Source organism: Pseudochaenichthys georgianus, chromosome 13 (genome assembly GCF_902827115.2).
Source record: "Pseudochaenichthys georgianus chromosome 13, fPseGeo1.2, whole genome shotgun sequence".
NCBI classification, from domain to species: Eukaryota; Metazoa; Chordata; class Actinopteri; order Perciformes; family Channichthyidae; genus Pseudochaenichthys; species Pseudochaenichthys georgianus.
Window position 1 is genome coordinate 27,684,450 of NC_047515.1, and position 13,755 is coordinate 27,698,204.

General features: G+C 45.2%; 1 long non-coding RNA gene and 2 other non-coding genes across 3 annotated transcripts; all 3 read right to left on the minus strand.

The window, feature by feature from the left end:
- Positions 1–9,278: 9,278 nt before the first annotated feature.
- On the minus strand, positions 9,279–11,737 carry LOC117457733 (uncharacterized). The gene is made up of 5 exons (XR_004553356.1): positions 11,594–11,737; positions 11,175–11,246; positions 10,857–10,917; positions 9,846–9,948; positions 9,279–9,506 (listed from the first exon to the last, which is right to left on the minus strand). It is a non-coding gene; the product is annotated as an uncharacterized lncRNA (long non-coding RNA).
- Positions 9,669–9,802, minus strand: LOC117457953 (small nucleolar RNA SNORA15). The gene has a single exon (XR_004553389.1). It is a non-coding gene; the product is annotated as a small nucleolar RNA SNORA15 (small nucleolar RNA).
- On the minus strand, positions 10,684–10,822 carry LOC117457952 (small nucleolar RNA SNORA15). The gene has a single exon (XR_004553388.1). It is a non-coding gene; the product is annotated as a small nucleolar RNA SNORA15 (small nucleolar RNA).
- Positions 11,738–13,755: the final 2,018 nt, after the last annotated feature.

Below are 13,755 nucleotides of genomic sequence, written 5' to 3' on the forward strand. Positions count from 1 at the left end.
ATTTTCCAAACTCACATTGGTTTCTCATACAGCATCTCTGTAAAGTATGTGTATTCACTCTGTCCCAGAATTCTAGAATTCTATTATATGGCTCTGCTCTGTCCTAAACGGCTTGTTCGAGCTCCTGCCCACCCTCCCTGTGAGCCCAGTGTGCTCTGATTGGTCGAGAAGCTGACAGGCTCGTTGCTGCTCGCACACACACAGACACACGTGATGGGAATTCCGATTCCCTTCGGGGACACGAATCTTTTGATTCAGTTCACTTGAAAGATTCGTTCACTGATTCGTTCACCGGTTCGCGAACGACTTCTGGTGATTTGCACGTTCGCGAACGATTCGTCTTTGTAACTAATTCGTTCAGTGAGTCTTCACTACTGCCGAAGTCCGTACAAGAAGTTTGCTGGCGTAACATTTATGATATTAAAAACACATTTTACACCTCACCTTGTTGCCCCATGAATTATGCTCTGGGAATAGGCTACATATTATTTAAGAAATATAATTGGCCATTGTTAAATCTCTCATAAATGTGTGCCTGACTATACGATGTATTACAGCAGGCTAGCACGTTATACTTTCAAACCCATGCATGGACTATGTGCTTAAATCCCAAAGCATTAAACTCCATTTGGGCGAGTTCAAAGTGAATACAAAAATATATCCTCTACATCGGTGACGATTTATTCATATTCTGTACCCATCTATGTTTACCTTTAGCTAGCGGCTAAGCTAGTGGGACGCTACGGAGCCCAGCTATCCGCCCTCTGAAGCTTTTAGGGCCGACAGTGAGAGGGGAATGTCCCGCTAACGCTGTGTGTGTGTTTCACATTAGCGGGACGCTATGGAGCTCAGGTATCCGCCACCTGAAGCTTTTAGGGCCGACAGGGGGAGGAGAATACAACGCTGTGTGTATTTATTGCTAGGCTAGCTGGACGCTACGGAGCCCAGCTATCCGCCCTCTGAAGCTTTTAGTGCCGACAGGGGGAGGAGAATGTCCCGCTAACGCTGTGCGTTTTTCACATTTAGCGGGACGCTATGGAGCTCAGGTATCCACCATCTGAAGCTTTTAGGGCCGACAGGGGGAGGAGAATACAAAGATGTGTGTATTTATCGCTAAGCAAGCTGGACGCTACGGTTCAGGTATCTGTCCTCTTTATTGCGGACAGGTTGAGGAGGATGTCCCGCTCGTGTGTGTGTGTGTGTGTGTGTGTGTGTGTGTGTGTGTGTGTGTGTGTGTGTGTGTGTGTGTCTCGGAGCTCAGGCCGCCAGTTCTTTAAGTTCGTCGTTCGCGAACAGCTTCTCTTTAGCAGCGACTCAAACAAACGAATCGTTTTGTGGGAGGAATCAGTTCATCTCGTTCACTTCAAAGATTCGTTCAAAAAGAACGAATCGTTCGCGAACGACCCATCACTACGCGAAACTCATCCTGAGCACACACAAACACTCACAGCCGAAGTAAAAACAATAAGTGTGTCTTGATATTGAGTAAGAAAAAGGTTTATAACGCTGTGAGCATGGGTCTGCGGAGAGCATTTCTCCACAATCCAAACGAAGAAGTCCGAAAAACGTTTACCCATTTAAACAGTCGTGATAGATACCTTGTTTGTTTTAAACATCATAAATACACAAACAATGAATACTTACAGGTTGTGTACCCGAATCTCCCGCTGGTCCAAACAAAGTAGGAACAGCATCGTTCTTCAGTGCCCTACGCAGTATATATCCGGCATGAATCGCTGAAAGGTTTTGGGAAGCTTTGTTTCATGAAAGGCTGGCAGAGGGTGCGGCCATATCTCTGGGCGTGGCTACTGGGTATTCACACATCAGAGTACCCAGTGTCACTTCTGTCACTACCCGATCTGTCCCCCTGCCCGATCTGTACTGCGCATGTGCGAGATGGTCCGCCATATTGGACATCTCCGGACGGCAACCCAAATAGGACACTTGGCGTTTGGCAAAGTACAAAAAGAAAACTCAAAAAAGCGAGAGATGAGTTATTGTTATTACAACGTGACTTCACTATTATTTAACAACTGTTTTTTATTGGATTCTTTTATTTGGGGTTAAGTACATTGTCAGAATAAGTGAGAAATGAATGTAACTTCTGTTAGACAGCTATCATACTGAATAAATATTTACTGTGAGTGTATGCAAAAATGTATGGCATATAGCTGTCTAACAGAAGTTAAATCCATGTATCACTTATTCTGACAATGTACTTAACCCCAAATAAAAGAACCCAATAAAAAGAGTTGTTAAATAATAGTGAAATCACGTTGTAATAACTCATCCCTCTGGAGTTTTTTTTTTGTGATTTGCCAAAAGCCACTGTGTCAAGTGTCCTAGGGAAAACAGTGCACAAACGCTACGAGACGGAATTCCCTACAAATTCGAGAGGGGTCTGCCTGCAGACCTCCACTCTCAGGACAGTTCCGGTGCAGACCTCCACTCTCAGGATACCTCCACTGTCAGTACAGGAAGTGCACGCTAAGAATTCCAAAATAAAATCACCACTATCAGTACAGTGCCACTTTCCAAATAGGAAATGCACGCAAATACAAAATAAAATCGGATCGTGACACTTAATATAATCCATCCATCCATCTTCTCCCGCTTATCCGTGGTCGGGTCGCGGGGGCAGCAGTTCCAGCAGAGAGCCCCAAACTTTCTTTTCCCTGGCGACATCAACCAGCTCTGACTGGGGGATCCCAAGGCGCTCCCAGGCCAGCGAAGAGATATAATCCCTCCACCTGGTCCTAGGTCTACCCCTTGGTCTCTTCCCAGCTGGACGTGCCTGGAACACCTCCCTAGGGAGGCGCCCAGGTGGCATCCTAACTAGGTGCCCGAACCACCTCAACTGGCTTCTTTCGACGCGAAGGAGGAGCGGCTCAACTCCGAGTCCCTCCCTGATGACCGAACTTCTCACCTTATCTCTAAGGGAGACACCAGCCACCCGGCGGAGGAAACCCATCTCGGCCGCTTGTATCCGCGATCTCGTTCTTTCGGTCATGACCCATCCTTCATGACCATAGGTGAGGGTAGGAACGAAAATGGCCCGGTAGACAGAGAGCTTTGCCTTCCGGCTCAGCTCCCTTTTCGTCACAACGGTGCGGTAAAGCGACTGCAATACCGCTCCCGCTGCTCCGATTCTCCGGCCCATCTCACGCTCCATTGATCCCTCACTCGAGAACAAGACCCCGAGATACTTGAACTCCTTCACTTGGGGTAAGGACTCATTCCCTACTTGGAGTGGACAGTCCATCGGTTTCCTGCTGAGAACCATGGCCTCAGATTTGGAGGTGCTGATCCTCATCCCAGCCGCTTCACACTCGGTTGCGAACCGATCCAGTGAGTGCTGAAGGTCGCAGACCGATGAAGCCATCAGAACCACATCATCTGCAAAAAGCAGTGGTGCAATCCTTAGTCCACCGAACTGCAGACCCCCCCCCCCACGACTACGCCTCGAAATCCGATCCATGTATATTACAAACAGGATTGGTGACAAAGCGCAGCCCTGGCGGAGGCCAACCCTCACCGGAAATGGGTCCGACTTACTGCCGAGGACCCGGACACAGCTCTCGCTTTGGGAGTACAGAGATTGGATGGCCCTGAGTAGAGACCCCCTCACCCCATACTCCCGCAGCACCTCCCACAGTAACTCCCTGGGAACCCGGTCATACGCCTTCTCCAAGTCTACAAAACACATGTAGACCGGATAAGCGTACTCCCAGGCCCCCTCCAGGATCCTTGCGAGAGTAAAAAGCTGATCCGTCGTTCCACGACCAGGACGGAATCCGCATTGTTCCTCCTTAATCTGAGGTTCGACAATCGCCCTGACCCTCCTTTCGAGTACCTTGGAGTAAACTTTCCCGGGGAGGCTGAGTAGTGTGATGCCTCTGTAATTGGCACACACCCTCTGATCCCCCTTTTTGAAAAGGGGGACCACCACCCCGGTCTGCCACGCCTTCGGTACCGTTTCCGACTTCCACGCAACGTTGATGAGACGTGTCAACCATGACAGTCCCTCAACACCCAGAGCCTTCAGCATTTCCGGGCGGATCTCATCCACCCCCGGGGCTTTGCCACTGTGGAGTTGTTTGACGACCTCAGTGACCTCCCCCCGGGAGATTGGCGTTGATCCCCCGTCATACTCCAGCTCTGCCTCTAACATAGAGGGCGGAGTTGTCGGGTTCAGGAGTTCCTCAAAGTGTTCCTTCCAACGTCCCAACACTCCATCAGTTGAGGTCAACAACGTCCCATCCTTACTGTACACAGCTTGGATGGTTCCCTGCTTCCCCCTCCTGAGGTGTCGGACAGTTTTCCAGAACAACTTTGGTGCCGCCCGAAAGTCCTTCTCCATGTCTTCTCCGAACTTCTCCCACACCCGCTGCTTTGCCTCGGCCACGGATGAGGCTGCTGCCCTTCGGGCCTGTCGGTACCTTGCAACTGCTTCGGGAGTCCCCCGGGATAACAAATCCCTGAAGGCCTCCTTCTTCAGTCGGACGGCTTCCCTGACCACCGGTGTCCACCAGGAGGTTCGAGGGTTACCGCCCCTTGAGGCACCTAAGACCTTGAGACCACAGCTCCCCACCGCGGCTTCGGCAATAGAGGCTTTGAACACCGACCACTCTGGTTCAATGTCCCCAACCTCCACAGGAATGCCCGAAAAGCTCCGCCGGAGGTGTGAGTTGAAGGCCTCCTGAACTTGGGCCTCCTCCAGACGTTCCCAGTTCACCCGAACTACACGTTTGGGCTTACCAGGTCTATCCAGAGGCTTCCCCCGCCACTCGACCCAACTCACCACCAGATGGTGATCAGTTGACAACTCCGCCCCTCTCTTTACCCGAGTGTCCAAAACATACGGCCTCAGGTCCGATGATACGATAACGAAATCGATCATGGACCTTCTGCCTAGGGTGCTCTGGTACCACGTACACTTATGAGCATCCTTATGTTCGAACATGGTGTTTGTTATGGCCAATCCATGACTAGCACAGAAGTCCAGTAACAAACCACCACTCCGGTTCAGATCAGGGGGGCCGTTCCTCCCAATCACGCCCCTCCAAGTGTCTCCATCATTGCCCACATGTGCGTTGAAGTCTCCCAGCAAGACTAAGGAGTCCCCTTCAGGAGCCCCATACAGGACTCTTTCCAGGGTCTCCAAGAAGGCCGAATACTCTGAACTGCTGTTGGGTGCATAAGCACACACAACAGTCAGAGTTTTCCCCCCCATAACCCGCAGGCGTAGGGAGGCGACCCTCTCGTCCACTGGGGTAAACTCCAACAACGAAGCACCTAACCGGGGACTTGTGAGTATCCCCACACTCGCCCGGCGCCTCACACCTTGAGCAACTCCGGAGAAGAATAGAGTCCAACCCCTATCCAGAAGTAAGGTTCCAGAGCCGACGCTGTGCGTAGAGGTGAGCCCAACCAGATCCAACTGGTACCGCTCCACCTCCCGCACAAGCTCCGGCTCCTTCCCCCCCAGAGAGGTGACGTTCCACGTCCCCAAAGCCAGCTTCTGCCGCCCGGGTCTGGTCCGTCGAGACCCTCCGCTTTCACTGCCACCCGTCTGGCAGCGCACCCGACCCCATCGATGTTTCCCGTAGGTGGTGGGCCCGCGGGACAGAGAAGCGGAGGTGTTGCCCACGTTGCCTTTTCGGGCTGGGCCCGGCCGGGCTCCGTGGCAAGCCCGGCCACCAGACGCTCGCCGACGAGTCCTCCTTCTGGGCCTGGCTCCAGAAGGGGACCCCGGGCTTCCTCCGGGCCGGGTATCCTCACTTCTTGTTTTTCCTTTCATGAGGTCTTTTGAACCAATCTTAGTCTGGCCCCTTGCCTGAGACCAATTTGCCATGGGAGACCCTACCAGGAACACAAGGTTCCAGACAACACAGCCCCCAGGTTCATCAGGGCACACAAACCTCTCTACCACGGTAAGGTGCTGGTTCTTCAGAGAGGACTTAATATAATACATACATATATATATATATATATATATATATATACGGACATCTTGTATTGTAGTTACTATCAGTACAGCCGCAGCGCCACTTTCAGAACAGGAAATGCACGCAAATACAAAATAAAATCGTACTGACACTTATTATATACATAAAGTATATAGATATATATAAAAATAGGGACACCTTGTATTGTTTACTCTCAGTACAGCACCACTTTCCGAACAGGAAATGCACGCTAATACAACATAAAATAGCACTGACACTTATTATCTATATCTATATATATATATATCTATATAGATAGATAATAAGTGTCAGTGCTATATCTATATAGATATTTATTTATATATATAAATACGACATCTTGTATTTTAGTTACACCGGCTAGACAACAGTGGAAGGTTCGAGAAACAACCGTGTTTTCCGGGTGCACCGCGGCGGAGGTGGAGAGGTTCCAGCTGGGAACCTCCACCCCGCTGCGGAACCCGTGGGACCCCTGGACGGTGCGTCTTGTTCACGCTTCATATCGGCCGGCGCGGAGGCCCTCCGACAGTGGGTCGCGTTTGCCATTCGATCAGTCAGAGGAGAGGAGAAAAATGCAACAACAATTGTCAAAATCCGTTAATATATGGATGAGTGTGGGGGGGGGGGGGGGCTGGACACAGGCCGTGGGGCGACACCCGAGACCGGGCAATGTCCCCGGTAGAAACCAGGTGAAATAACCTAAAAAATAATAAAACCGGGGAAAAGTGAAAAAAAGTGTCCGAAAATAGGCACTCGTGAGGAGGGCAGAGTCCCCTGTCAACTCCCGTTACATATCTCCATGGTGTCGTTTGAGCGAAAAACTTTTACGAGAACCAGGCTGGGGGGGTCAAAAGGGCTTGACCAAGGCAGACCCAAAGTGCACGGTGGTCGGACGCATCACCTCCGTGATGAGTCTCCATTGTGATTTGAAAACTTCCATCAAACGAGTCCTTCGGTGGGTGGGAAAAAAACGCGTCAGAATCGTCACTTCCTGTACTGACAGTGGAGGTGTCCTGAGAGTGGAGGTCTGCACCGGAACTGTCCTGAGAGTGGAGGTCTGCAGGCAGGCTCCCATGACTAATTCTGCCCTACGCTCCCAAAAGGTGAAGGAACTGAAAGGACAGCTAAATGCATGGGAGCCTGCCTGCAGACCTCCACTCTCAGGACAGTTCCGGTGCAGACCTCCACTCTCAGGACACCTCCACTGTCAGTACAGGAAGTGACGATTCTGACGCTTTTTTTCCCCGCCCACCGAAAGACTCGTTTGATGGAAGTTTTCAAATCACAATGGAGACTCATCACGGAGGTGATGAGTCCGACCACCGTGCACTTTGGGTCGGCCTTGGTCAAGCCCTTTTGACCCCCCCAGCCTGGTTCTAGTAAAAGTGTTTCGCTCAAATGACACCATGGAGATATGTAACGGGAGTTGACAGGGGACTCTGCCCGCCTCACGAGTGCCTATTTTCGAACACTTTTTTCCACGTTTCCCCGGTTTAATTATTTTTTAGGTTATTTCACCCGGTTTCTACCGGGGACATTTCCCGGTCTCGGGTGTCCCCCCACGGCCTGTGTCTAGCCCCCCCCACACTCATCCATATATTAACGGATTTTGACAATTGTTGTTGCATTTTTCTCCTCTCACTGATCGAATGGCAAACGCGACCCACTGTCGGAGGGCCTCCGCGCCGGCCGATATGAAGCGTGACCAAGACGCACCGTCCAGGGGTCCCGCAGCGGGGTGGAGGTTCCCAGCTGGAACCTCTCCACCTCCGCCGCGATTCACCCGGCAAACACAGTTGTTTCTCGAACCTTCCACTGTTGTCTAGCGGGTGTAACTAAAATACAAGATGTCGTATTTATATATATATATATATATATATATAGATAAATATATCTATATAGATATATCTATATAGATATATATATAGATAATATTATATAGATAATAAGTGTCAGTGCTATTTTATGTTGTATTAGCGTGCATTTCCTGTTCGGAAAGTGACCTGTACTGATAGTAACTACAATACAAGATGTCCGTATATATCTATATATATAGATATACATATATACATATGTATTATATTAAGTGTCACGATCCGATTTTATTTTTTTTATTTGCGTGCATTTCCTGTTTGGAAAGTGGCACTGTACTGATAGTGGTGATTTTATTTTGGAATTCTTAGCGTGCACTTCCTGTACTGACAGTGGAGGTCCTGAGAGTGGAGGTCTGCACCGGAACTGTCCTGAGAGTGGAGGTCTGCAGGTAGACCCCTCTCGCTAAATGCACAGAAGTCCATTTTCACCAGGCCCAACAACAAGAGCAAGGCTGCTACCATAGCATCTTATCGTGTCAGTCACGTTCTTGCGAAACACATGAAGTATTTCAAAGACGGCGAAGTAGTGAAAGAAGCATTCCTGGAGGCTACCGACGCACTTTTGGGGACTGTAAAAACAATAGCATTTCAACAGGTTTTTGACACAAAAACTCAAGTTAGATACCGTTATTTATCAGCTGTAATTTTTTGTTTGTTTGAACTTATTCATTGTACAAAATCAAAATGGTATAATGCAAACTTTTGATTATAGTCTATTATCAATTCAGGTTAAGAAACTAGTGTTTCTTGCATCCTATTTTATAGGCATTTCTTTTTATACTCTATTGAAATGCAACAAAGGGTTTGATTCTATTAATTGCACTTTGGCAGTAGGTTCCTGTGTAGCTTCAGATCTGAGTTGTCTTATTAGTAAGCCTAATTTATACTTTTGTAGCAACACTATTTTTATATAATGGCAAAGGGTTCAGTCTCTTTTCTTTCCTGTGTCATATGTGGCAGCACTGTTCAATGTTTCTTGAAAACATTACCCACTATAGTATGACACGTGTGAATAAACTCCAACTCTGTTGTGTAACTTCAGTTAAATACTTGTGTGTGTAGATTAGAAAGGGGTAAGATAAAGGATCTGCAGTATTAATCGTACAAAGGTTAGTTTTATACAAGTAGAAGTGTGTATTTACCTGGTAGTAGGCTGTCAGTAATGGCTACGCCTCTCTATTTGGACTGGTAGATCTCGGCAGACTGGCAACTTTAAAAGTAGCTCTCGGTTCAAAAAAGGTTGGGCACCCCTGCGCTACAGGGTGTACTTTTAGGGTTTTTAACTCTGCAGACCGTTTACATGCATAAAAACCTTCATAACACACAAGGGGGCGGGTAATAACCAGAAAAGCACGACATGGGACCTTTAAGATACCTGCATTGCATTGTATTTTGAACAAGGACTCCAGGACAAATGTTGAAAGGTTATACACAAGACCAGTTTATTATAAAAACAGAAAAGTGACATGCATGGTAAATGGACTGTATCCATTTTGAATCAAGTCTTTACAAAGTCACACATTCACTGTTTCAGGATACATCGACTGCACAGAGCTGGGATCAAACTGACAACCTTCAGATTGAAAGACAACTTCAGTCACGATTGTGTTAGCTTTTAGCACGACACTTCTTTTTCCTTGTGAAGCTGTGGGTAGTAGGAAACAAAACCATTCAGAAATATATCGATCACAGCATGAAATTATAAATATTTGACTGGTTGTTGTGCAGAATTAAAATATAAAATCAAATATCAGAAAAGAACTAACGTGAAAATTGGCAGAGCAGAATCTAGTATTTCAAAGAGTATAATTGTACTGTTTCCTGCACAGCTGGATGAGGCCGAGAAGCACTCACCCAGTTATTAGGCAGAAATCAGAAATACTTTTGCATGGTGTCTGACTGTAGCCAACACAGAACAGCTGGAACAGAATTCGTCCATGCCTCAGTGTGACTTTTATTTATACTTTGTCGTTACATAACATACCATCATCAGGCCTTCACAGTCCGGGCGTCAGCCATGTTTCATTGGGCTGGTGTGTGGTGATCAGCTGCGTGCATTACTCCACAAACACGCCTTCTAAGAAATGCTGGAAGAGGAACAAGGGATATTAGGGGCTATGATATACATTTTCTGTTTATACATTTTTGTATTCTCACACATATGTACTATTAGGACATCTTTTGATATGGACATTTGTAATATATTGAGCTGGAGGAATGGGATTATACCATAGATTGTATATGCATTATACCCACGTTTTTTTTAATTGTGTATTTGACATCAATATCAGTAAGTTTCTCTGAATATTAACTATATCCCCTAGTTCTGTAAATGACTAAGTTAGACCTACGATTGCTACAGAGAGTAGTGCTCATCATGTAATTGATCTAATAAAATAAAAAAACAGATTCTAGAAACAGCTTCATAAAATGCAAAAATCACATCTATTTTTTAAGTGGACTTGATTTGTTGCCAACTCCATTATAGGTGGGGTAGGTCATTTTGGAGAAACCAGCTCGAGAGTGCTAGAATTTGAAAATACACAGCCGGACAAAATCTGCCACTTCCTTACAAAGCCCCTCCTCCAACACACACTAACGTGCACATGACCAATGAGGGCACTAGATAAGTTTGTGCACAGGTGGAAGGCTGACAGGCAGGTAGGCCATCCAGTTATTTTAGCCGGGCCGAGGCAGATGATTTTGGTTGCGCTTACAGTACTACGGCTTCCACAGATGACATTTTTAATGGATTTTTGTCAATTTAAGCACGATATTCATTGCAATGATATCAAAATTCTCACATTTTAATACCTATATGTTTCTGTATTCACTCTGACATTAGAATAAGCGCCAGTTTGCATTCTTATCCTGTTGTTAAGTCAGTTTGCGAAAACAATACTTTCGCATGGTGTCTGACTGCATTTACTATTTAAAGAGTAAAACAGAATTCGTCCATGCTTTCAACTCAAATGTATTCATAGGAACAAGTTACCTATGCAGGTCTCTGCTCATGGTGACATACGGATCAACAATCCCATCTTCAGACAAGGCATCTGTAGGAAAACACACATTCTCAGTAAGCTCAGAGAAATTGATCCTGTAAAAACGTAATTCAACATGCTACATGTCTTCAAACTATCTTTTGTGTAAAGCCCTTAAGAAATTCACAAAATACTTGAATTCAAATTAAATGTTATACAATATATGGTCTTGCTGTGTTATTCATTTGGCTGTCTTTATATGGTACACTTGACCAGTGTATATATATATTAAAAAAAAACTGTAGGCCTATACATCTGCTCCTCCTCACCTCTGCCGCATGGTGTTTAAGGCATGGCCTCCTATATGGTGACTCAGCTCAGGCCTTCTCCTCCCATGGATCCTGTGAAACGATTACACAAAAAACCTTTTAATGTTCAACCTTCCATCAACATGTTTTACACACAACAAAGTTTGTTCTCTAATTGTCATATGCAAGTTTGAAACATAATAACGACATAACAACTCTTTGGACCCTTCTTTCGCAATAAGGCTTAATATTTTTCCGAATGAGTGTCTTAGTATCGTAGTGTTAAGAGTATTTTACGTTGCTAAAATCGAAATATACAACTTTTCCCTGCAGACATCCAGGTGCAATCCACGTGGTTATCGTTAGCCCACCACAATGCACCGCATGCTTTCCACATGGTCAGCCAAAACACTTTACCAGAATAAGATGGATAGAATTACCTGTGCAGAGTTGCATCTTCTCTTTGATATTCTTCCATCTACACCCTTGTTCAACTTGTAAGTAACCCAAGAAGATAGAGAGCGACATCTCAGGTTCACAAGAGTCGATGAGCTGCCAGGCTGCCACTGTTGCTGCGGCTGGTTTTCTTCGTCTTTTCCTTCCAGCTTGTTTGCGGTTTGGGCTTTATAACAACAGCACAGCTCATTACCGCCCCGTCTGGACTGGAGGGTGAACTGGGAACCACAGTCTGTTAAAACCATAAATATGGTTAAAACCAGCGCCATATAGAGAGAATTATTCTATTATGGCTCTGGTTAAAACCATAATAACACCGTGTAAAACCCATACAGTCTATGGTTAACACTAGAAAAGAGTTATGAGCATGATGCCCCCCAGGATGGCCCCTTTGCTTTTAGGATAACTTTATACATGTTATATGGTTTCCTGCGGATAGTAATCATATAAACCATCAATATGTTTAGTCCTTTTTTTTTAACCAGAGTTGTTTTGTTTAAACAATAGACTCTACATAATATATTTTTTCTTTTTTTCCAACTTTTATGTAATTTTCAGTCATCTTCACAAGATGACACAAACATACAGATACCCTAAACAAGTATCAAATATAAAAATACAATATCTTCTTTAAAATGACCTTTACCAGGTGCTCGGTTAATTTTACAGTCATTTAATCTACTCTGTGAGTTGAAAGCAAAAAAAGTGTTGAACAGCGACATGTTGCAGTACAACTTTTGTGAGTAATAAAGGCATGCACCCTCATGAGTAAGCTACGCTTAATCTCCTAATAATGTAAACGTTTTTAAAAGGATGTGTGCTGTAGATATCTTATTCACCAGGAGTCCGCTGCGGCTACTTGGCTGACACCCAGGCTCTGAGTCAATGAGGCGTTATAAATCAGGCCTGAATCGGTTACTATGGGGTCGACCCCCGTATAAGCTCAAGTTCTTTATGCACAGCTATTGCATACAAGCATATTTTTGTCAATCAAACAATGTAAATTAAATATGTATAACAAATAAAGGGGATCAGGCAAAAACATACTGGCAAATTAAGTAAGCACATTAACTACAGTAGGCCTACTATCTTTCTAAAAAGGTCAACTTTCACTTGTTTTGCATCAATCTTGATACAGGGTACTTATGCAACCCAGTCTCACGGCATTTCGTGTTCACCAACACGATTTTTAATCTATTGATTCGTGTTCACCAATACGATTTCCCCCTTTTTTTCGTGTTGCACAGCACGATTTTAAAAGCAATGTATTTCTACTGGTAATGTGTTTCGTGCCTGCAGCACGTCTTTTTCTCCGGTCGGGTCGTGGAAGACCGGAAGCTGTGTGGTTCATAAAAACATGTTCTTACTCAATATCAAGCCACAATTATTGCTTTTATTTTAAATCGTATAATTTTGGACTTTTGTTGCCGTCTGTGAGGAAAATAAATGGGGCTCAGAGCCTCAGGATACTGAAATCTGTATTTTTAAATATTTTGTTCCTTCTAATTTGTTATTCTTTTCAAAATAACACACTATTATTTACTCACCAATAACACACAATTATCCTTGCTTTTAATTATTGGTTTAATTCCATAATCTCGGGCTTTTTTGGTGTCCGTCAGGAACTGAATTTCAAAATAAAAATAACCGGAAACAGACGTAGGCCTATAAGGGACATTTCGAGCATCATTGCGATTGTCAACATTTCTGAGTTTAGGATGGCCGAAGACACTAAACTACCCATAATCCCCAGCTATCGTTTAGGACTACAGTCCCGTAAGGTTAAGCAGAGCGTCAAACAGCTGTGTGAAATGGAACGAAACCACGCCAGACTATCCAAAACTGGAATCGAACACCGCCCCAGAACTACACATGCTGGCTATTGTGTTTTGCAAAATTTTCTATGGGACGTCTCTACTGAACGTTTTCGTTTTTCCCACAATTAGAAGTTGCCAGTATTAAACACATTGGTGTTATCAAATGTAAAACATATAATTAATAAATGGGTGAAAATCGCTTGTGTCCATAATGCGCAGCATTAATATATAGCATTAATATATACCCACATGACAGCTCATTGCTACTTTGTAATTCTACTCCACTACAATTCAGAGGTTAACCTGGTATTTTTACTCCACTGCATTTA